The sequence below is a fragment of the Anticarsia gemmatalis genome, chromosome 8, assembly GCF_050436995.1.
Source record: "Anticarsia gemmatalis isolate Benzon Research Colony breed Stoneville strain chromosome 8, ilAntGemm2 primary, whole genome shotgun sequence".
Classification (NCBI taxonomy): domain Eukaryota; kingdom Metazoa; phylum Arthropoda; class Insecta; order Lepidoptera; family Erebidae; genus Anticarsia; species Anticarsia gemmatalis.
In genome coordinates this window covers 9,409,668-9,432,742 of record NC_134752.1, presented here as the reverse complement: position 1 = coordinate 9,432,742, position 23,075 = coordinate 9,409,668, and the positions used below count along the sequence as shown (strand labels likewise).

At 34.1% G+C, this 23,075-nt stretch overlaps 1 protein-coding gene across 1 annotated transcript in view; it reads left to right on the top strand.

The window, feature by feature from the left end:
- The window catches only part of LOC142975010 (extracellular serine/threonine protein CG31145), a 109,819-nt gene that overhangs the window by 24,306 nt on the left and 62,438 nt on the right, over nucleotides 1–23,075 (top strand). The window contains exon 2 of the mRNA XM_076117623.1: nucleotides 17,611–17,643. The gene's annotated coding sequence lies outside the window, so the exon portion shown is untranslated. The remainder of the gene's footprint in view (nucleotides 1–17,610; nucleotides 17,644–23,075) is intronic.

Below are 23,075 nucleotides of genomic sequence, written 5' to 3'. Positions count from 1 at the left end.
ACTCTGCTTCTAATGACCGTAGCGTGATGTTATATAGCCTATAGCCTATAGCCTTCCTCGTTATATGTGCTACCTAACACTGAAATAATTTTACAATTAGGACCATAAGCTCCTGAGATTAGCGCGTTCAAACAAACAAACAAACAAACAATCAAACAAACAAACTCTTCAGCTTTATAATATTAGTGGTATTCTATGGTACCTGGTTAACCATAGAATACCTCGAGAAATCTTTCTTTCAACCCACATGTTCATATTCAAAGTCTTCAATAATACATTCTTAGGTTTAAGGTAAACCAATGCATATAAATAAATAATTTGTATCTTCAATGTTCATGTTACCGAAATTGGTAAGACACATGATCATGAGAAATTCAATTCGGCCTAGATTCTAGTACATCTCTCTACGTCTTAATATCTCCTAAGCAAGTGATGTGTTTAATTCAAATCGTAGGAACTCATTTAAGACGCTTGTCAGCCGTCAACTTTCATGGTGTAAGGAGTTAAATAAAGACCCAGTTTAACAAATCTATACTAATATTATAAAGCTGAAGAGTTTGTTTGATTGTTTGTTTGAACGCGCTAATCTCAGGAACTACTAGTACTGGATAAGTAGTAGATAGCTTATCAGATGGAATCCTTTATCTAGCAGATTAGTTTATATAGCTTTATATAGCAGGTTATCTGACACCTATTCCCAAGCTATAAAACTAACCTTAAACCTTGCCACTATCTGCTGAAACGGCACATTGGAAGTGAATAATGTTATATTACTGACCTTTGTTCAGCGATATTTTTAGGAACTGCTACGTTTTCCGTTTTTGGACATTGTAAGTCAGAATTGTACTTAACAAGTTATGCAAATGTATTTAAATTTAGTAGTTGGTAAAAATTCTGCAGAATATGTCAACGGTAAATAGACACAATTTCAAAAGTCATTCAACATTGTACTATTTAAACAGCTTGTCACAAGTCATTACTGACCATGGAGCATAATATTATCTGCAAGAAAAGAAAAGTAAACAATTTAATTCCTTGGTTCAGGGTCACACGGAACAGCGACCTCAAACGAAACCGTACGTTATAATGTGGTAATGAGATTTTAACTCGAGTGCAACTTAGCGATGTTTATTGGGTCGCTCTCGATGTCCATGATTGATGATCGTTTTGTTAATGACTGGCTGGAATCCGATATTATTTAAATATGAAATAAATAATTGTGCGTACTTATGTTCCGACGCATTCAGACTATTTTTTTAATACGATTATGCATTTGTCGAAATGTAATTTAATGGTTTTAATTGGATGTAACGGTAATTTTCTACGCCCAATATTAGAAAATAAAAAGTGGATTATAATTATGACTTTACCATATTTTCACTTATACTTTAAAAGTGTATGCAAGGCGGGTTTTTAATGTAAATAAACATAACTAAACAGAAATCAATATAACGAAAAAGTGTATAAAACCGCAGAGTGCCGATTTATACACATTTTATTTTATAAAGTAATTTTATAAACATTAAATTACAAAAATAAAGGACTTTTAACAAGTTATAAATAAGCAAACAAATAATACACCAGACATATTTATTATCCGTATGACGTATGTTTGTGGTCAATTCAAGCATGCGATTAGTGATTACTCACTACATGAGTAAGCGTCAAAACCGTGACTGACTACTTCGGCCTAGTTGATAGACAAATCTAGTAGGTCCCCTCGCAAATTGGAGGGCTACATAACTACCGTTGTAATCAATTGGTTGAACATTTAATCGGACTGACAACTACTATAGGTATGTACCGGAAAACCTAAATTTCTGTTTGGAATTTTATTTTAATATAAAGAAGACATAAGTATTTAAAAAAAATCTTGGATTTTTTTTCCTATTCTTCTATAGTTTTACCTATATTAGTAATTAGCTCTACAATGTCTACAAACAAAATCTATTTATCAAATTATCTTATGATGTGTAACTAGTTCGTATATTTCATTTTCTTAACTTAAAGTTTGTGTTGCTAAGTTAAATTCTTTCCACGCGTTTGTGCATAAGAAAATCAATACGCGCATATTGTTCAGCGAGTACTACGAACACCTTCTTCCTTAGTTATAAACATGGAATGAAATGAAGAAAACTACTGGAATAAAGAAACAAACTTGAAAAGAATATTTCTAAACATACTTATTGCAGAACTCTTTAAGATTTGATACTATAAAACTGCACCTATAATATAAAATATACTTAGCGCTTCTTCGTTGTCGACCAGTCCAAATATCCATCTATACTATCTATACTAATATTATAAAGCTGAAGAGTTTGTTTGTTTGATTGTTTGTTTGTTTGTTTGAACACGCTAATCTCAGGAACTACGGGTCCGATTTGAAAAATTCAGTGTTAGATAGTCCATTTATTGAGGAAGGCTTTAAGCAATATAATTTCACGCTACGGCCATTGGGAGCAGAGTAGCAACGAAAAATGTTACAAAAACGGGGAAAATTCTCTCTTATGTGACGCAAGCGAAGTTGCGCGGGTCAGCTAGCTCATGATAAAATTTAGTAGCGTAGTTCATTTTAAAACATTATCAAGTATCAAAGTACTCAGGTGACACTATTCCCATTAGTTTTCTCTGTCTCATGCCCACGATGCTATGGTAGTCAACAATTAGCAATTTTACACTTTTTCAATTATAACGTTAACGTGTCAGTTTTAAGTTTAAGGTTATCCGGTCATACATGACAATTCCGCATCTCTTAGACTACAGCAATTTACTCAGTAGTACACTGGCATTTAGTGAGTCGATATATACTTACACTGGCTTCTCGCCCGCGGCTTCATCCAAGTTCTTCCTTCTCAGTGGAATTTAAAAAAAAAATACTTTCAGTTCTGCTCTACACTTCCTAAGGAATTTTCATACCAAATGACAATTTTCTTTGCTCAGTAGTTTCGGCTGTGCAATGTCCATCAACCAGTCAGTCACCCAGTAATAGAAGTGTTTTATCGTAATATAATAATATATAATTTGGTGAGTTTCGACCTAATCAAGATGCTGAACTATGGCTACTACTTTTGTTCTAAGAGGAAAATGTCCAGAAGACTTTTTGAAGTAATAATCTACAAACGAATTCTCTATAACGTATATTAACTGACACAAAAACTTGTAAATAAGAAACGTGATGTAATATTTAGTGCGAACAAGGTCAAAGTAAGTAAATAGAAAAAAGTGTTAGTTGTTAATCACGTAGGCAACGTTATACAACAACATGCAACAATAGGCAACATAATCTATTGTCACATAATGCACAATGTAACTAATAAAGTTGAAGCATTTGGCCGAGTGCCTGAATCATTGAAATGCCAAACCAAACTGCGATAATGAGAGCCTAGAAGCATAACAATGGTAAACTTGCCTACCTAAAAGTTATAAACAGTTCTTGAAAGGGTTAGACCCACTTGACTTGGATGATTGAGACCTATACATTCTTATGCCTAAAATGAACTCGTATAAAACATAGTGCAATGTTCTTTAGCTCTACAACACTATCGAGTATCGAGAGTTTTACGTAATGTGCTAAAAAAATGGTTCCCTTGACGTCAAAAATTTTATACTAGCTAACCGGTAGTCGATAGTCGATAGTAGTAGGAAATCGTCTTTCTGCGAGGTTTATAATTTCTACTTTTTCACATTAATGTGTAAATAAGTAATATATCAAAATAATATATTATGGTATAACCAGCTGACAAAAAGAGGGAAGGCTATCTGTAAAGCCTATCTAGCAATCGTATGAATAAGTTAGTACTTTGATCTTTGATCTCTCTTGTCAGACAGTCGTCGTAACGTCAAGATGTAGCGGCATAAAAACACGATCAAGGTTACCAATTGACTATACGACAGGAAAAAATACATCACATTCATACATTTTTATGAGACAGTAAAATATGATTACACTAGCACGATTCTCTACTAGTATCGACCACTGACAACCAGCTAGTCATTGAGGAAACTGACCAGCGCCTCTAACGGACGTCGTAGTTACTATTTTTGGCAGTAAATTATAAATGTCAAACCTTTGATACTCGACAATACTGAGTATAGAGAATAGCGCTGCTGTAGCGCGATTTTCTATAGATACGATGCTACCGACTCTACTCTCAACAAACGAAGAGTGTTTGACATTTAAAACCACTATTGGTTAAATTTGTATGACAAGATTTATGGATGTGAATGAAGCAAGGTAAGTGTAGGGAATGTAGCAAGTGGCGTTCTTTGGTTTCTGCCTTAGCCTAAGGGAAAAAGGCGTGACATTTAGATTGTGTGTGGTCTTGGTTTTACCGAATTGAATTGATATTATTTTTGAATATCACGGTAGCACCTATATTGGCAATGGAAGTAGAAAATTTGCAGATTGTACAACATTAATTCACTTTAATAGCATTAGTAGTGGCGTTTTAAATTCTTCAATAATGCAGACATTGAATTCAGTTGTGTAAAGTATGAATGAATTGTGTAAACATTGTGCGGTCGAACTGTAGTTTCTTCTTTCGCATGGTTAATGTTTACCTAATGACAAAATTCGATTCGCCCGCATTTTCGTTCGAAGCATTTGTATATAACTTTGTAGACTCTTGATAGACAACGTCTGGTTCTCTTTGCAATGGGCCTTAAATGCTGTAAAAATATTCAAATGAAATTTAGCGGCGGTCACCCATCAATAAACGGACCGTACAAACGATCCTTAGCGCAGTAACTGATTTTTTCAACCGCATGACGCCACTGCGGGAAATGGATGTACTATGCCAATGTAAATAAATAATTTATCAGAGCGTAGACCTAATAATTAAGACCTAACCGAACCTAGGTCACTTCACTCACTTCCTAGGAAAATGTGACTACTCATAGTACTAAAGTTAATTAGTCAACCAAGTAATTAGTGTAACATACTATCAGGCTACTGGATTTTTCCACTGGCCTTACATTCGTCACAGAGGTTTTAAGTAGATCTCTTTATTGTGCGAAGTTTAACATAGCACTGATGAAATGATGATTTTATTATGTAAATAAAACACGGGACAGAAAACAATGCCTGACCTTGTAATTTGCAATTACACTAGTTACAAGACAAGCAGCTGAGAGCAATATTTTTTGAAATTTCAATCGTAATGTAGTTAAAACTACTTATTTGTAGAGTTCCTTACTTTAAATTTCTATTCTTGTAATCTAATGCCAGTAGCCGGTACTTAAAAGCGGCACTTAGCATCTAATAAAGGTACAACAAACTCGCATCTAAAACTACACATGTCATGTACTCGTAAATTTCTCAACACAAGTATTTTATTTATCTCTTATATAAGCGTTTCTTCACTACGTCTGCGACCTCCGAACTTTAACTATGTACAGGAGGTATTTAAACCTTATTACTTAAGCAATTAGATGCATTTTGCTTTGTATGTATATCTGTTTAAAAATGTCACGGAACAGTTGTCGGTGCAAGTTGTAAGACAAACTTTTGCGTTTAGATACTTCACTAAAAATACATTTTTGAGTGAGTAATTAGTACTAAATGTCAAGTTTTGTTTGTTGCTTATTTTTACACACGCGTAAAACGTTTTTTTTGTTGTATTTAGTTATGTAAAAAAGAGTAAATTGAAGGCCAGTCGTGTCACAGATGACATGTTATTGTTTGAAATCTTCACATTGTGGTTTCAGTATTTTCATTCATTCGTAGCCATTGATAACATTTTTCTATAGATTTATGAATTAGAGAAGACAATATATTTTCTGGGCTGCTTCCGCTAATTGGACAAATCCATCAGCTTCATAGTTCTAAAGATTATATGATTAACAGTTATTTAATAAACAACATTCACCTATACAATGTTATTTCATACGTATATTCTAGTAATAGTTATGAGTGACCTTTCAACACGTTAAATAGCGAGTTCAACCTAGTTATCAAAAGGTAAACTATCTCGTATAATCTTTTACCTGAGCCCCAGAAGTTCATGAGATTTCACCTCACGACATTAGCCGAGATGCAACATGTACATGTTAGAGCACTCGCACACAGCACTTAAATACAATTCATGTTAAATAGTTTTTGAACATTTTTAATCGTATTTTAACAGAGACCCAGTCATTACAAGACTTATACGTCTTGTATTGACTGGTTAGTTTAATATGTTTTTGTAATATCCCCATAGGTACAAAGATACCACTATCATACCCGAAACAACCACTTGTGGATCACATATTTTGTGCCTATGACATTATAAATTGAAGCATCGGCGCCGCGACGATCATCATTAGGTAGGTAATAGTAGGTATATCAAAGATTGATGTCGTTAAACTTCTGATTAAAATAAAAAGAAAATAAGGAGTTTGTTTTAACTGTCACCTTCTATTATTACATGTGACTAGCATAGTTAATGGCGCAACGCGAGTGCATTTCGTACAGCACTGCCTATATCTTCTGGTACAACAGGCACGCGTGATATTATGCACTAGCTGACCCGCGCAACTTCGCTTGCGTCACATAAGAGAGAATGCGTCATAATTTTCCCCGTTTTCGTTACTTTTTTTACTGTGACTCTGCTCCTGTTAGTTGTAACGTGATGATATATAGCCTATAGCCTTCCTCGATAAATGATCTATCTAACACTGAAAGAATTTTTCAAATCGGACCAGTAGTTCCTGAGATTAGCGCGTTCAAACAAACAAACAAACAATCAAACAAACAAACTCTTCAGCTTTATAATATTATATATAATATATATATATATATTATTATATTATAATACAGCTTTATTATATTATTAGTATAGATTAGTATAGATTATGCATATACCTACATATTATGTAGGTTTAAACTTTATAGGATTTAAAGTATACAGTGTGCACTGCTCTTAACATCGCCGCTACAGGTAGCGATAGGCAAAAGGTAGCGTGCTGTAAGCTGTAACTAAATCATTCGCCACTCGTTCTCAAACTGGACTGATTACTGATTAGTCATTGCACGTAATGACTTTACAGGTAAAACTGAGTTTATTACTGAGATTTGTTATTGGCATGACCCTAAGTTTTTTCAATGTTTTTAAGTATTTTGCAATTAGCCGTGGATTTATGATAAAAAGATGGTTAAATTACTTTTTTTGTACATGAAAAGAAGATCCTTCGTGCTTCGTTTGTAATGTAATTACAAGTTCTACTGTAATTTTTAAACTATATTATGAGTCTCAATAATTCTTTCGAATTTAATTTGAACTTACTTTTATGTTTTTTTTTTTATACAAAGAAATATAACCCGTTGCTGTCCCACTGCAGGGCTTGTCTGCCAGAATGAGGGAGCGGTAAGGCTTTGATTCTAAACCAAGAGCGGCGTAGGAATATATTTAAAACAATATCTGAAATTTTAAAACAGTATGATACAAAATTATTTTATATCACGACATCAAAATCTTTGTTTCCTACCATTATAAAGTAATTTGTGTGTAATCAAGTAAATTAAACTCTTCCTCTATTCTAAACTGGTTTATAACAAGCTGCAGATCGAATCACTGCGCTTGCGTTCCGATTGTGTAACTTTATCAATGACTGTGAAAAAATCTTTCTAAACGCTTCATAACTATTAGGTCAATAATAATGTAACTGGCAAAATAGGCAAGGTGCAGTTCATCTTTAGTGTGGGCTAATAAACTATCTCTCTTATTCATAAATATATACGAAGTTATGAAAGGCTTATAAAGAGTTTTGTTTCTTTCAGTCTAGAGAAAACATATTTTAGTAGTTTTGTAACTAAAATAGGTTTATAGTGTGTTTATGAATAAGGGGGTAAGTTTGTAGGGATAGGGGATTATCTTAAAACTACCAACACTGAAAACGAATAGCTGCATATTTCCTGATTGTTTGTTCCAAATTTTTTGACACAAAGTCTTTCAACATAGATAAAGCATCTGAAGTACCCAACCCAACCCGCAATTGACCAGTGTGGTGGACTCAAGGCATAACCCCTCCTTCATTTAGGAAGGACACCCATGATGATGATGTAGAACAGTGATGGTTAGAAAGACAGGTAAATAAATTCGTGGCAAAAGAGAGTTCAAAATACATAACAAGCGGAATGATGAGTCATCTATGGGCGATCAAACTCTTTCTGTTCCATACGTGTTCATTATGCAATACATTAGTGGTCAACTGGTTTCTTAAATAACTTCGTATCACATAACTATGTTCACATAAGTTTTAGGAACAACATATTACGTTTTGATAGTCTGGCCTTGAATATCTAGACGGAATATAAATTGCGCAGGATATATAAAGTATATTATATTTTGTAAGTAAGGTCTGTTGTAACTGTGGTATGCCTCAACCACAGAAACCCGCACGACACATGGGATCGGTATTTCCTGCTAAACTTGGCTTTTAAAATTCAAATGTTTTCGCGAATCAGACGGACATTGAACTATTCAAAAATATAGGATCCTTACTTGGTTAATCGAAAGCGAACAACATCTTTTTATTTAGATATTATATGGTGTCTGATATCATGTGAGAGACTAAAAAAGGAACCGATTCACTCTTAAGCAAACTCAAAACATTCTTTAAATGTTGCCTTGGTCTAAATATCGTTTTCCACCGACATTGTCTTGGAACATTTTTGAACATGTCTTCATAAATTAGGGCTAGAACTAGGTTGGGAGGTTAAAAACATTAACCTAGAACAGGCAATATAACTTTATTTACAAACTATCAACGAAAACATAACACGTGTTGCTCTAAGCTGAACGTGAACTGTAATAACAGTAAATTATATCTAAATTACGCATTCAAGTGAACAATTGAACATTTAGACTCGTCGTTTATATGTTTAGGACTATTCTATACAAATATATTTCTACATTTACCTTCGTACTTTAAAGTTATAGTTTTATAGTCAAAACATCTGAGACTGCTCTGATAATATTATGGTTGCAAACTACAAAATGTTGAGAATGTTAGGTCCGGTTTTACAATTCTGGATAAGTAGAAGCTTAGAAACTTAACAGTTGTTTTCATACGTTAACCGTGTCTTTACCTAGCAGATAGGCAGATCTGTGAACATAAAATGTGTAACGTGTCCTTGATTGAGGTTTTAAATGTTTTTTTAACCTATATCTGTCCTACTGCTGGGCAATGGTCTCCTAGTGAATGGGGAGTGGTTAGGTTTTGAGTCCACCACGCGGGCCAAGTGCGGTTTGGAAACTTTGTATGGCCTCAAGAAATGCATAAAAGCGTTTGTTTACTTACTTTTAAATGAAATGCTATGAAATCATCATACCACCAACGTAGAATAAGCAACAAAACAAACACAAGAAAATGAAGTTATTATGCAATTCCAGCCACTTGACACGATCTGTTGATCGAACAAGCACAGCTCAAGACCAAAATATTTGAAACAATCTTGTTACAACGGCTGTATGTTTTATATACACACGTGCCATAAGTTCAACATAATATGAAGGAAGCTATGCACTTTGAATTCCTGGCATGTGGTAAGAAAGTTTTGTAAGGTCTAAACGTCGTAATGTTTGAAGTTCCAACTACGCACAAATTACATGCATAAGCCGTCATAAACATAGTTTGTGGGCCTCACAAATATTTCTAGCGACCAGTTAGGTACTTGCTTCTTTGTCTTTTTATGGGCAGTCTTATGTTCATAGTGTGTATCGGTAAACAACGAGATTCTTGACAGTTCAAACCATGTTCAAACAAATTGTAAAGTTGTCTAAGAACACGTTTCGTTGTCAATTGTCGTCGTATAAGTTTGGTATTTTATTGTTAAAACACGGATGGCTTCGATATGAATACCGAAGTTGTCGATGATTTAATTTATGTATTCATTTGGATGCTAATAATATTTTTCCTTAAGGCCAACATTTAAATATTTTAGAATGCAGATAAGATAGTAGCTACTTATAAATTAACTAGATTTTCAACAGTTTCAAACAATACCTAAATCCATTAGAAATTTAATAATTAATCGAAATTCAGCGATGAGTATCCTATGAAAACTGAATTTGATCGTAAACGTAATGGCAATTAGTGATTATGCGCGGTCGGTTCGCCTTGCTCCGATGACACAGTGGCCAATCAACTCGATCGTCTCAGGTGCGTCACTGCGTAGGGCTGCCAATAACATTGTAAAACAATCGCAGACACAATAATTACTCCGTCTGCAAATGAAAGCGAAAGTATGTCGTATTGTTTACTTATGTTTCGTTTAGCTTCTGCACTGACGTTTGTCTCTATTATTGCTGGATACCACTTGTTGTGTATTTATGAGAAAAAGTAAGGTTATTGACATGAAAAACTACAATTTAGTGTGTTACCAAATAATCAAGCATAATTTTTCTTTACGATGATTCCGCTATTATAACTTTTGTCGTATAGCCTTGATGGAAAAATGGAAGAAAACAAAAATAAACGAAGCACAATATAAAAATAAGCCAACTTATTCATAACTGCTATTTGATTTCTGCTGTTGCAACTCAACTAAGTGAATATAAGTCTTACTTTTAACTTGTTAAAGTGACAACCATAGGCAGAAGTTGTCGCCGCGGACCGGGCGGGCAACTTTCGCGACTCGTCCCATTAAAGCCGGCAGATTCGTGAACTCTTACGTCACAAACAGCTTGCTTATTATTTGTACGCAAAAAGGAATATGTGTAATTCGCAAACACATTGCAGTTTTACTGAATAGAAAGTAAAGAAAAAGCAGACTCTCGTAAAAATACATCCTGTATTCACTGTAAATAACGTTGCAGAGAAAGACTAATAAGATAAAGTTTTGAGTCGAGCGTTCAAGTGGAATTGAGAACTTGTGTCACAGGAGTAAAATAAACAACTTTTTACTGCTGTTAAATACAAATATAATGTTGCTGACTTCTGTGAAACACACCGTGAATGTATGCGTAACGTGTATCACATAAAAGAGGTATATCATTTGATTGTAGAGGTTTTAATTTTGATTATCATCGCTCGTTTAAAGACGATTATCTACGATTGGTCATGGATTTCTTTGCATACATTCCGAAATATTAATCTTTGATTTTTTTAGATTTATTTTAAGTATATCCACATAAAAATACTGTAATAAACTAGCACGTGGAAACCATCACGCATATCGACTTTACAATCGTTTTAAAACAACGTTATAAAGTATGCGTTGGGTAAAAACAATAGGCAAGTACATTACAAATTGAATAATGGTTAGGTACATTTTATTAACCTGTATTGACAAATATTACATTGCCATTATTTGTTCATCTGCGTCCGAAGTACGAGTATATCAAAAAAATTCTAGAAATGTATGTGTTGTTAGTATAGTTGTGTGTGTCCTATGTTAAAAATGAATTTCTTTGCCTTTGATTTTTTTTTCTCAATGTTTTTAACTATAGAGAAATATGATAATATATGAACATTTTTACTGGAAGTAAGGTCTAAATTGTCTGCTAACATTTCTTACTTTTCTTAAACTTAAATTTGTATTAATAGTTATCTGTATACACATACGAATAGATGTGGATATAAATACACCTTCACAAGAAACCGGAGCTGCAGTTATGAACGTGGGAATTTATTGCGAAATCCTTTGATATTTCAATTAATAAGTTTCCTTGAATCGACATTGTCTTGATTAGAAATACGGATAAAAACCATCAGATTTTTAATTAATCTATTTTTGTTTCGAAAATGCGGAATGATTCTATCGGCCTTCGAACAAACCTTGAACGGATGCATTTATTTTTCTTTACATTGCGTCAAGCAAGAGAGCGTTTACAACCTAATCAGAAATAGTTTGTTTACGACTCAACTTTATGAGGTTCACTTGCAAAATTTCTATTGCTGTTCGACGATAAAATTTTATAATTTTATGTGTGAACTCAGCGCTTTTGAAGCTTGTTGTATTTGAAATATGAACTGACAGCACATGATTTGAAAAATTTACATTTGTAAACAATTTTGAAATTAAATTACGCTGCTGTTAGTCTGAACTCGATGTTATTTTTAAATGAATGGCCTATTAACGGCTTGATGATTTATGAATCTACGTATACATGGTAGAGTTCCATAGTTTTGTTAACATTACAGCTGCTGTAGTGACGACACAGTAATACCTTCCGTTGAATCTGTAAATAATCAAATACTTTTTTACAATGCATATAAAATACAATTAGATTTATATTTTGAGTGTGCATTGAGCTTAGTGTTATCACATATAACTTTCTAATTTAATGCATAAGTACTCGTATTTCAGTCTCAATTAATCAACCTCTTAGTTCAATGCAATAGTCTGTTACAATTTCTAAATGGTAATGCAACGATCAATTATAGAGATTTGAGTGTTACGTCATAATATAGATCCTTATATTGAGTAACAAAGCAATCGTAGGTATTAGTGTTTCAACGTAAGCCTCTCAAATTGAATATATCGGTGTTTTGTACATCGAAACGCAATTAGAGCGATTACTAAGCTAAAGTAAGGAGATTGCCACAATATGATGTCGATGATGTTATTTTGATTCGAAATTTGTTCTATTTTTGTGGAAAGCTTTAATTAGATCGCACTCAAAACATTACGTGTCTCAATTGTAATGCTTGAAAGAAATATTAACGAACGAGATTTTGTATATATGTTTTTTGTTCCGTATGTCTGTATATACCATAGTTTGTTAAACAAAATCCCTTCGAATATCAATTAATCATTACTCGCGCGTTCTGAATTCTCTACATTTCCCGAACTTCAAACTAAACAAACTATAATAAGTTTGTAGATATCCAGGTCAGTTACATATCAATCGAAAGTGTCAGTTCAGTTGTATTTCAGTGACATGTCAGTATTCCAGGCAACCTTGCCCCAGGGCCGGCGACAATCGGCATCTCGTTATAGCGCGCGATGCGTGGGCGCACGATCTTTCTCTACTCACGCGATTTGCTCAAAACACTCGACTCACGCGCGCTCGCGGATCGTTTTTCACCTCCCTTCTTCCTTTTTAAAACTATTTTATCTAGATCATTGTATTAACACTTGTTTCTTATACATCCGCATCTAAACATATGAAAAATCCTTCAGTGTTTCTACATATACAGTGATTTGTGATTGTGAAATTTTCAGTGTAGTGATGAAGTATTTCCAGTTTTGTTTAGTGTTGTTGTTTAGGTAAAGTATTTGAGATAGTCATGGTTCTGCTTATCTGTATTAACAATTTCGTCACGGTGAGAAAATTGCCAAGTTTTATGCGTTTCGTTAGTCAGGCGTGAGACTAATATTCGGTGATTTTTGTTAACGGTACCGGCCGGTTTTCGATCGTATGTTTCGGCTAACAATTCTATTGCATTTCGTGTGAATTATATATCAAAGATATAAACGGGTTGTGTACATTACGATAATTAATACCTGCAGTAGACTAACTAGACACTTTCTCACGTTTATCCCGGAATTTAATGTGATTTCATAAGACGTAGGCCTTAAGAGCGAGAACTAGTAAAAATAATACTATGCATAATACTGCATTTATATATATATAAATAATAACAAATATATCTAGGTATAAGTACAGCAAGCCAATCAACATTTCCAACTAGAACCCTTCAGCCGAATATTCTACTAGTATATTTAGTTGTCACTGAATCAAACTTTTTAACTTCACTATTTGTTGCATTGTTTCTGAGGTAGTACATCAACATACAAACTAATACGCATGTCACACTCAATACAGTAACGCTACGTTAACTTAGTAACAATGTTATCGTACCGTTATGCCTAACTAATATATTTACTTTACTTTGAAAAATTATTACATAACATTGGAATGTTTAGTTTTTTCCATGCTTGTTTGTTTTATATTGTACTTGCTGACCCGCGCAGCTCCGCTCACGCTCTCTTGTTCTTATTTAATACCGCGCATTTTAAAATTTATTCACCTTTTACACCTTCTCTGGACTTCCACAAATAATTCAAGAACAAAATTAGTCTAATCGGTCCAGCCGTTCACGAGTTTTAGCGAGACTAACGAACAGCAATTCATTTTTATATATACAGATTAAAATAAAATAAAGGAAATTAGTAATTGTTGAATTATTCTAGAAATACCTTGGTAACGGAATTAAGCCTCCTTGTTTTTAGTTTTTTTGAGTATATTGTTATTAGTTAATCAGCTTTGTTAGTGTCAAAATGGATGTAAATAATACAGTTAGCCTATGTAAAAGTCCAACAAAAATATTTTTGTTAGTAACTAAACTTGTCTATTAATTTGGAAAAAGTTTAAATACTTAATATTAAAACACAACTGTTTGCTTTATTTATATAGAAGTAAATAAATAAACATTATTGAATATTAACATCTCGAAAAGTTTTTTTTAAATTAGTCAATCAAGTTCATTCTACACTTATTCTCCAATATCATATAGATCTAGTAGTACAGTTTTAGTCCCGTTACTCACGTGACACAAGTGCCGGATATAATTTATGCACTATTTCTATAACGTTACGAAGTATGGTGACGTAGAAACCCGTCTCCGACCTTGGGACAGCCGGCACATAACCGGTACTACCACGATTACTTCAAAACTAGACCATATTTTCGTTCATAGAGCATAAGTTTATAAGAACTATAAGATCGTACAATATAGAGTTACTATGAGCCTGAGTTTTTTAGCAATTGAGGAAAACTGGTAATCTTTAAATATATAATTCTTCTGTAAGTGTGTATGTCACTGAACTTCTCTTAAACGACTGGACAGATTTTGATGAAATTTTTTGTGTCTGTTCAAGGGGATCTCAGAATGGTTTAGATTCACAATTTTGTCCGCTGGACAATGTTTTTTTAATTAATTTTTAATTTATTAGACCGGACAACGTCTGTCGGGTCCGCTATAGTAGATTAAGGTACTTTTTAACCTGATAGTATTAACGCAATTATTAACAGATTATATTATGAAATACCGTAAGGTGTCTTACTATGAAGTAAGTAAGGTTTTTTATTCACTAGTGAAGTGATTCTACGAAAAAACGTATTCACATCAAATCTGTTCTCATCATCTGTTTGGTAAATCTAAACTTCGAACGAGTATCTACAGAGAAAACCCTTATTTCTAATAATCCATTAGATTCTGGAAATTCGATTCTTATATTTTCTTGTCTCTTTTTCGGAGGTTTAAGTAGGATGAACAAGCAAGGGCAGCGTCCTTATCCGCATTTGTATTTATGTTCAACAATAAATCATAATATTGCTAATAATTTTAATGCACACATTCTGCGAAACAAAATCCACCAGCTGACCTTTCGAAATGTCGCTGCACCTTCTCTTGTATTGCAAAGCTTGCTATTATGTAAGTCATCAAATGTGTAATATTTATTAAACAACAACAACAACAACAACAACCGTGGCGCCGCGTGTGGTGGGTTCGAATCCCACCCGGGACAAATCTTTGTGTGATGAGCACGAGTATTTGTTCTGAGCCTGGATGTTAATGTATCTATATAAGTATGTATTTAGAAGTATATAAGTATGTTTATCAGTTATTTGGTTACCATAGTACAAGCTCTGCTTAGTTTGGAATCAAATGACCGTGTGTGAGTTGTCCATTAGTATTTATTTATTTATTTATTATCATTAGGTACTTAGTTAGTACTCATTAACTAGTTCACTTGCCTCGGCCGCCAGACATTTGTCAATGAAAGTGTTCCATTCTCAGTCTTTCAAGTATTTTTTGTTACAGTTCATTTAAACTAATGTAGTAGCGTAACTGTGACGAAACACAAACTGCATTCATTGTATTAAAACATATGTGTATTTACGTCTGTAGAAATCTTTATTGTCCTCTTTTATATTATTATTTTCTGTTTTTTTTATTAAATAAGCAAGGTCCTTTATACTCGTACCCTTGATAAGACAAGGTGCGTTGACCTTACATTTTAAGAATTCAGTGTTGCGTTATAAATGTTGTGATTCCATTTGCCTTCCATTCTTTCTATTTAATTCGGTATTCCGACCGAGGTCTGATTTAAAAACTAGATAAGGACTGATCCGGCGGAAAAACGCTGATGTTATGTGTAGGCCAGATTTCTGGAAGAACGGTAAGAGAACGCGGAAAAAATATCAATGGAATAAACCATCCCGTTGATATTACAAAAGTGCTTCTTCGTGAAATAACAAACTAGAGCCTTCACCGAAACGGATTTCTCAGAAATAAATTATTCGTAGAAATATATTTATATTTATCGTTGTCGCTATAAATGATTGCAAAAAGATTAGGTGTTGCTATGTGCATGATGCAAGCATAATGTAGCCACGATTCCCTCTGTGTTGAACAAATTGTCTGAACTAATAAACTTTCTATTTAATATGACTGTTTATTTTTCATGCTGTTTACAGTCAAGTCAGCAACTATTTCAACGCAGCGATATTTTATTTCCGCGAAATACTTAAGTAGCTCAAAGGAGTGCTGTGGCAATTAGGACCAAGTTTCCAGGAGGTTGGAGCAACTTCGTGTTTGATTTTGAAATGTTTTTCCCTCTAATGACCGATTCTGTTACCGAGCCTCTCCCTCCTTAATGGCGGTTGATGGCTCGACTTATTGACATTTTACTAAAATGTACAGTCAGTTTTAGTATTGGTTCTTAATATTTACTGACGCTATTAGACGCTTCCCTTTCAATATGCGCCGGTCTCCGATGAATATTAACACAGTTGTGCTATAATAAGTAGGTGACTTCAAAACAGCGAATGTATGAGCTGACTGGAAATCGGAAGTTCAGAACTGCGAATGTTTGTATCACGTAATGGTCGCCGATAATGTTGGAACGATTGAACGAAAATATGCGGTTATTTGTGTACCATCAGGGCGTGAGTTAGACGTATTGTAAATGTGACATTACCTGTAGTAATTAAAAAGATAAAAGTAAAAATAAACATTGGCGCACGTTTTTAGTTCACTTAAGAATATTTATCGCAATTGTTAATAGTATCAAGCAGGTGTTATTTTGATTGGCGGATTTGAGACACATCAATATAGAGATATCTACGCTAAAACGAAGATACTATTTTAGTAAGTAGGTTATACGCTCAATAAATTACGAGAAGTAATAACCCAAAATTTCTTGACATAATATCTCAATTGTTGGAAATATACCTAACACGTGTAATTCTGTCTCTACGAGCTCGATTCTCTACTATTATCGGCTACCGACAACCGGCCTGTTATCGAGAATTGTATGAAAATGTGATCAGCGCCTCTGACGGGCGTCGTCGGAACTATTTGGCAGTAAATTCTAAATGTCAAACTTTCGATACTCTACAGTACCGACTGTACAGAATCGCGCTACTGAACTATAACAGAACTACAATAAAATAGTCTACATACGTCTGCAGATCATGATCGCGGATTCAGTTCTTTCTAGGAAACCCCCGAATTCTTAGGCTCTTAGTAGGAGTCTTATAATCTGCCTATTTGAACCAATAATATTGTATGTTACCTTGTTTTACAAGTCTCCCTGAAGGACTACGTCTGTTATCTGAAGCACTTGTTATAATTACAAGGACGTTGTTGTTAATATTATTGTCTTTTTTTCAGGAACTTGAGCTCTGCGCTTCATTTCTGTTGCGGGTGAGTAAGAGTGTAGTAATAAATATTCGCTTTCGTCAGGTCACGGACGAAACAAACAAACGTGTCACACAGGTGAACATCGTCTCGACCAAAATATTCGCATACGAAACGAAACTCTACTTCTCTCGTGCAATCAATTACTTAACACTTGTCTTTTAACATTGAGAATGTATTATATTGATGTAATATTTGTTGTATAGTGATTTATACAGTAACCTTTCTCAGCAAAAAATGTACCTTTCCTTTTTTTGTATCTACATTATTGATTAATTTTTTCTCGAAAAATTATTATTCTATAAAATGCTAGACTTTCTGAGCGAGTAAAACAATAATCTATGCCTGTAAACAATTAAAAGAAACACCTCATATTCAGAATCAGTTAATAATTAAATTATCATTTTTATATTTATGATCACACATTTTCAAACTATATTTTAGCCTCTAAAATATAATACAAAAGAAGTACCTATCTTGTTTTATTGACAGTATAAAGCGCACAGTACCGCTCAGTAAATGTACAGTAGTATACTGTATGTGTTAATCTGTTCTAGTGTGTCAATGAGCGTCTCAATCACGCGAACTTAGTTCGATAGCAATAAATTGATCGTAAGTGATACAGTTAGGGTCACGCCGCGTGCCGTGAGATCGCCGATTGTTCCACGAGGGAGATGTATCGGCCTGTTTTACAACTGTCACATGTATTGTACATGCACATGTACGTACAGTATGTAGAGATAAGATTTAGTTACTGTAAAGATGGTTTTAAGGAGGCTATTATAACTTAGCGTGTGAATGTATTTGTTGAATATTTGATATCTCATTTAATGCACGATATGTAATTGGTTTTTGAGATTTGATGAACGCTGGAAACTGGTCATAATACTATTCAAACTAAGTTTAATATCTTGTAATTGTATATGTATGACTGTAATTAGAAAAGCGAGTGAAATAGTAAGTATAAGTTGAGTTATTTTTTTTATAATATGGCAATTAAGCAGTCAGAATTAATTGATGTTTAATGTATATTTTGTATGTTTAATTTTGGACAAAACGGCTAAAATATAGCTACATATTTAGCATACTTACACGTAAAGCTCTTTGAAATCCTTGCGATTGATCGTGCGGCGTTGACGCACGTTTTGACTGGACATGTTATACATTTACGCATTTTGTCACATATGCTTACAAAGCGAACGATTCATGTGCTTCTTGGAACGCACATTTCAAAGGCGATTGACGCGTTTCAATGCTTAAACTGTTAAATTGACTGCATATTCTGAATGATATGAGAATTCCTTGTATAAATTTGTAATATTTTAGACAGCATGTTCTCAGCAACCAGTAAGATGTTTCACGTAACTAATTGATGTCTGAGAGCTCGTCAATAAGAACATGAACTATCTATTACAAGTACTGCCTCTATTAAGCATTAATTCCTCTTCAATGAAATGACATTTCGCGAAATGAATTCAATAAATTTGCAAAGAACAGTTCAACTATCGTACCTTCAGAGCAAATATTGTACTCGATGCATTTAAGTTCATTAGTGATTTAGAAGAAGAAGGGCTTAAAAGACGTTATGCCACTAGTACTTATGTCTTTTATAATACATTCTCATGTGATTGTGTAGTTTAATAGAATATGTAGCTAATATACAGTGTAGAAATTAGTTTCACTATTGTATTGACTACGAGTTGTTTATAAAACGTAATTGTAGGCGTGATCGTAATGCCCGACAGATATTTGGCATGCTCCCTAAATATGCATTCTAGTTATCAATTCACTCGCTAATGCTCGGAGTTTTGTATCGGTGCGTAGACTATATTAATATAATAGATACTTGCTTTGAAGTTCAATTATTGCTCCAACCTTTCATCGCAATTTTATTATCAAAACGTGTTTAGATTTTGGTGAATGTTTTCGCAATTACATGGTTTAAGCATTGTAAATGTGTACTAAGAGCAGTGATAGCCGAGTGGTTTAAGTTGGCACCTCCCACGCAAGTGGCAGGTTCGAATCCGAGGCAACACACCAATGACTTTTCGAAGTTATGTGTGTATTAGAAATAATTATCACGTGCTCCAACGGTGAAGGAAAACATCGTGAGGAAACCTTGCATACCTAAAAATTTGTTTAATACATTTATTGAGGGCATGCAAAGTCCCCAACCCGCACTTGGCCAGCGTGGTGGACTTAAGGCCTAACCCCTCCCCCTCGTTTGGGAGGAGACCCTTGCCCTGCAGTGGGACAGATATGGGTTATTAAAAAAAAAAATGTGTACTATGGCGTCTTTGTTTAACCCCCGGTTTCCAAATACATTTAGCGGTAGTCTATCTATTCAATAGCGTTTTTTATATGAGGTAAAACGCTAATGAATAGATAAACTACCGCTAAATATACCTCAGAAGCCGGGGGTAAGTAGTGTCGATAGTGATAAAATAGAAAAATACTTGCGATTTGTATTTAAACGAAAAAAAATATGAGAGCAAATAAAGTTGAGAGTTAGAGTTCTTTACTAATCTACCTCTTGAGGACAGTAGCGCTATTCTCTATTAGTATCGACTACCGACAACCGAACTCATCGAGAAATTTTGTATGAAAATCTGATCAGTGCCTCTGGCGGGTGTCGTAGGAAACATTTTGGCAGTACATTCTAAATGTCAAATCTCGATAGCTAGCCGGTTGTCGGTAGTCGATAGTTGTACAGAATCGAGCTACTGAACATGGAATTTATAATTACTTGAATATAATTGAAACATGCTACTTGTACGCTAACAGAAGTAAATACGCTTTTACGGTCACAAGTGTCGGGTAAGCCAATATATAAGTAATATTCTTTTCTGACTAAGAATCCTTACTATCAACTAAACAATAGTTGCGGAATGATGTCATGACGTCAATCACACCTTTTTTAATTTTTTTACCTTATTTACAGTTTATATATTTATTTAAAGCCCTCATACAGATTGTAAAATGGCGGACCTAATTCCAAAAGCTTATTAACATTATTTATTATTATCTCTATCTACTTTACTATCTACTCTATATATCTACTCTACTTTGGGGTGACGTAGAAATTAAATGAAGTAGGTGTATAAGAGAGGACGGAGATTACGTTCGGAAAGTTGAGATTTATGTATTTTATTTGACATGAGCATGATATGGTCGCGTCTGGTTTTATTTATGACTGTAAATGTCAATGAGACCTACGGGAACATGGGATATGATCTCTGCCCCACAGTTAACAGGAACGGTCGTGGGTGTTCTACCCACGGGTTCCTATGCAGGCGTACTAAGTTTAGAACTTAAGATCTAAGTTCAATGCTCGTAGACACATAATAATATTAGAAAAAAGCAGAATTTCCCGGTTTCAGACTCTCGCGAGTTGTACACATAATATTATAATGCAACTTAGGGTAAGGATACTTTATTTAACCGAAACCTTATCGATCGAAACGTCGGGTAAACAAATAAAATCCTAACCTTTAATTTTTATCGCGTTTGAGACCCATTGCAATATAATATATTTATTAAGAATTTCCCGGTTTTAAATAAGTGTTGGCTCTTATTACTACATAGAATTATTATAGAGGTTTTTGTGTAACACAGTTTTCTAAATCTGATAAGAATTCAATCGTCGATATGTGAAGCTTTGGTATCTCGTAAAGTCCTTAATCAAAGCGATGGAAAATCTTTAAAATGTTCAACTTTTTCTATTGAAAGTAAAATATTTTTTAGTTTCGATTTCAAACTAAAATAGTGAAAAACCGCAAACAAAATAACTCTGGATAACGAAGGGAAAATTTGATATTCTCGAATACTCCCCAAACCTAGTTTGATGAAATATTGAAAAGTAAAAGTGAACGCGACTAACTCGCTATGGAAAAAACAACTGGTTTAGATTTGAAATAAGTAGTATTATTAGCTATTTCTATTTGATAACTTAACAGAAGATTTTAATAAATGAACTATTATACATAGACCACAATAGAGAACATTTGTTTCCACGATTTATCTAGATTATAATTAAGACATTTGTTGAGGAGCTCGTGGCTTAGTTGACAACAGCCGCACGGATCGATCTCTGAGGTTAAGCTACGCTTGCCGAGGTTGTTCCGTGGATGGGTGACCATCTTATACATATCGAGTTCCTCCGTGTTTCGGAAGGCACGTTAAATTGTGGGTCCCGGCTGTCATTTTCGAAGATCTTTGACAGTCGTTAACAGTAGTCAGAAGCTTGAAAGTCTGACAACCAGTCTTACCGAAGGGTATCGTGTTAATACCCAAGTAACTGGGTTGTGGAGGTCAGATAGGCAGTCGCTCCATGTAAAACACTGGTATACAGCTGCATCCGGTGAGACTGGAAGCCGACTCCGACATAGATTGGAACAAAGGTTAAGCTAATATATATATTGTGTATTTCCAAAATTAAATCGTTGTACCAAACTGACTACCGTCAGCTGTATAAGTGGGATGGTGTAAATTCTGAAGGGTGTATCAAGGGGAGATACAAGCCGCAAACCTTGTTTATAAGGCTTTGTACAAAGTTGTTGGACTATAGTAATGGAAATATTGACTTACTATCTATTTTGATATCCAGAATAAAGGTTTCATTATATTTTTTCTTATTCATATTATTTGTAAATAAAATATTATTGCTTTTTATTGTCCATAAAAATAAATATGTACAAGTTAATTACTCTTTCTACGGTTTGACATTTGAACACCTTGCATAGTAAACAAAGATTAGACACAGTTATGTTATCAATAACACGGGTACCGATATATAAAGAATGTTCTTTATTCTCAGCTATGAATAAGAACACCTGTTCAAAAATACTAAGTACATCGGCTACATCGTATGGCATAACTAATTGGTACTATTATAGTTCATACTGGTTTAGCCAAACAGATTTACAATAACAAATATATTATCATCAAATATAAATAAATATCATTGGACAAATCACTCACGGTCGTTTGATTTTAAACTAAGCAAAGCTATAAAACAAATAACTGTTAAACATATATACTTAGGTATCTGCTTCTAAATACATACTTAAATTGATGAAGTAATAGCCAAGCTTAGGACTTATACTTGTGCTCATTGCAAATTTTGTTGTCCTTTGTGGGATTCAAACACACCAAACGCGGCGTTACTGTCATCGCGGCGAGGTGACCACGTTAACTACAGCGCCAAACATGCATTAGGTAGTTTAAAATGACAATGAACATAAAAGAATCGCTGAAATGTAACAATTTAATAATAACATTGTGAAATGCATTGTGATTGATCTTCCCGGGGCAATGACCCCGGTGATATAAAATCGGCGGTAACAAATTGCCCACGTGTGGAAAGCCAACAATTACACGTATGAGTGCGCTATGAAACTGCACTTTCCATGGTGTATTCAAATGAATGGTTGTCACAA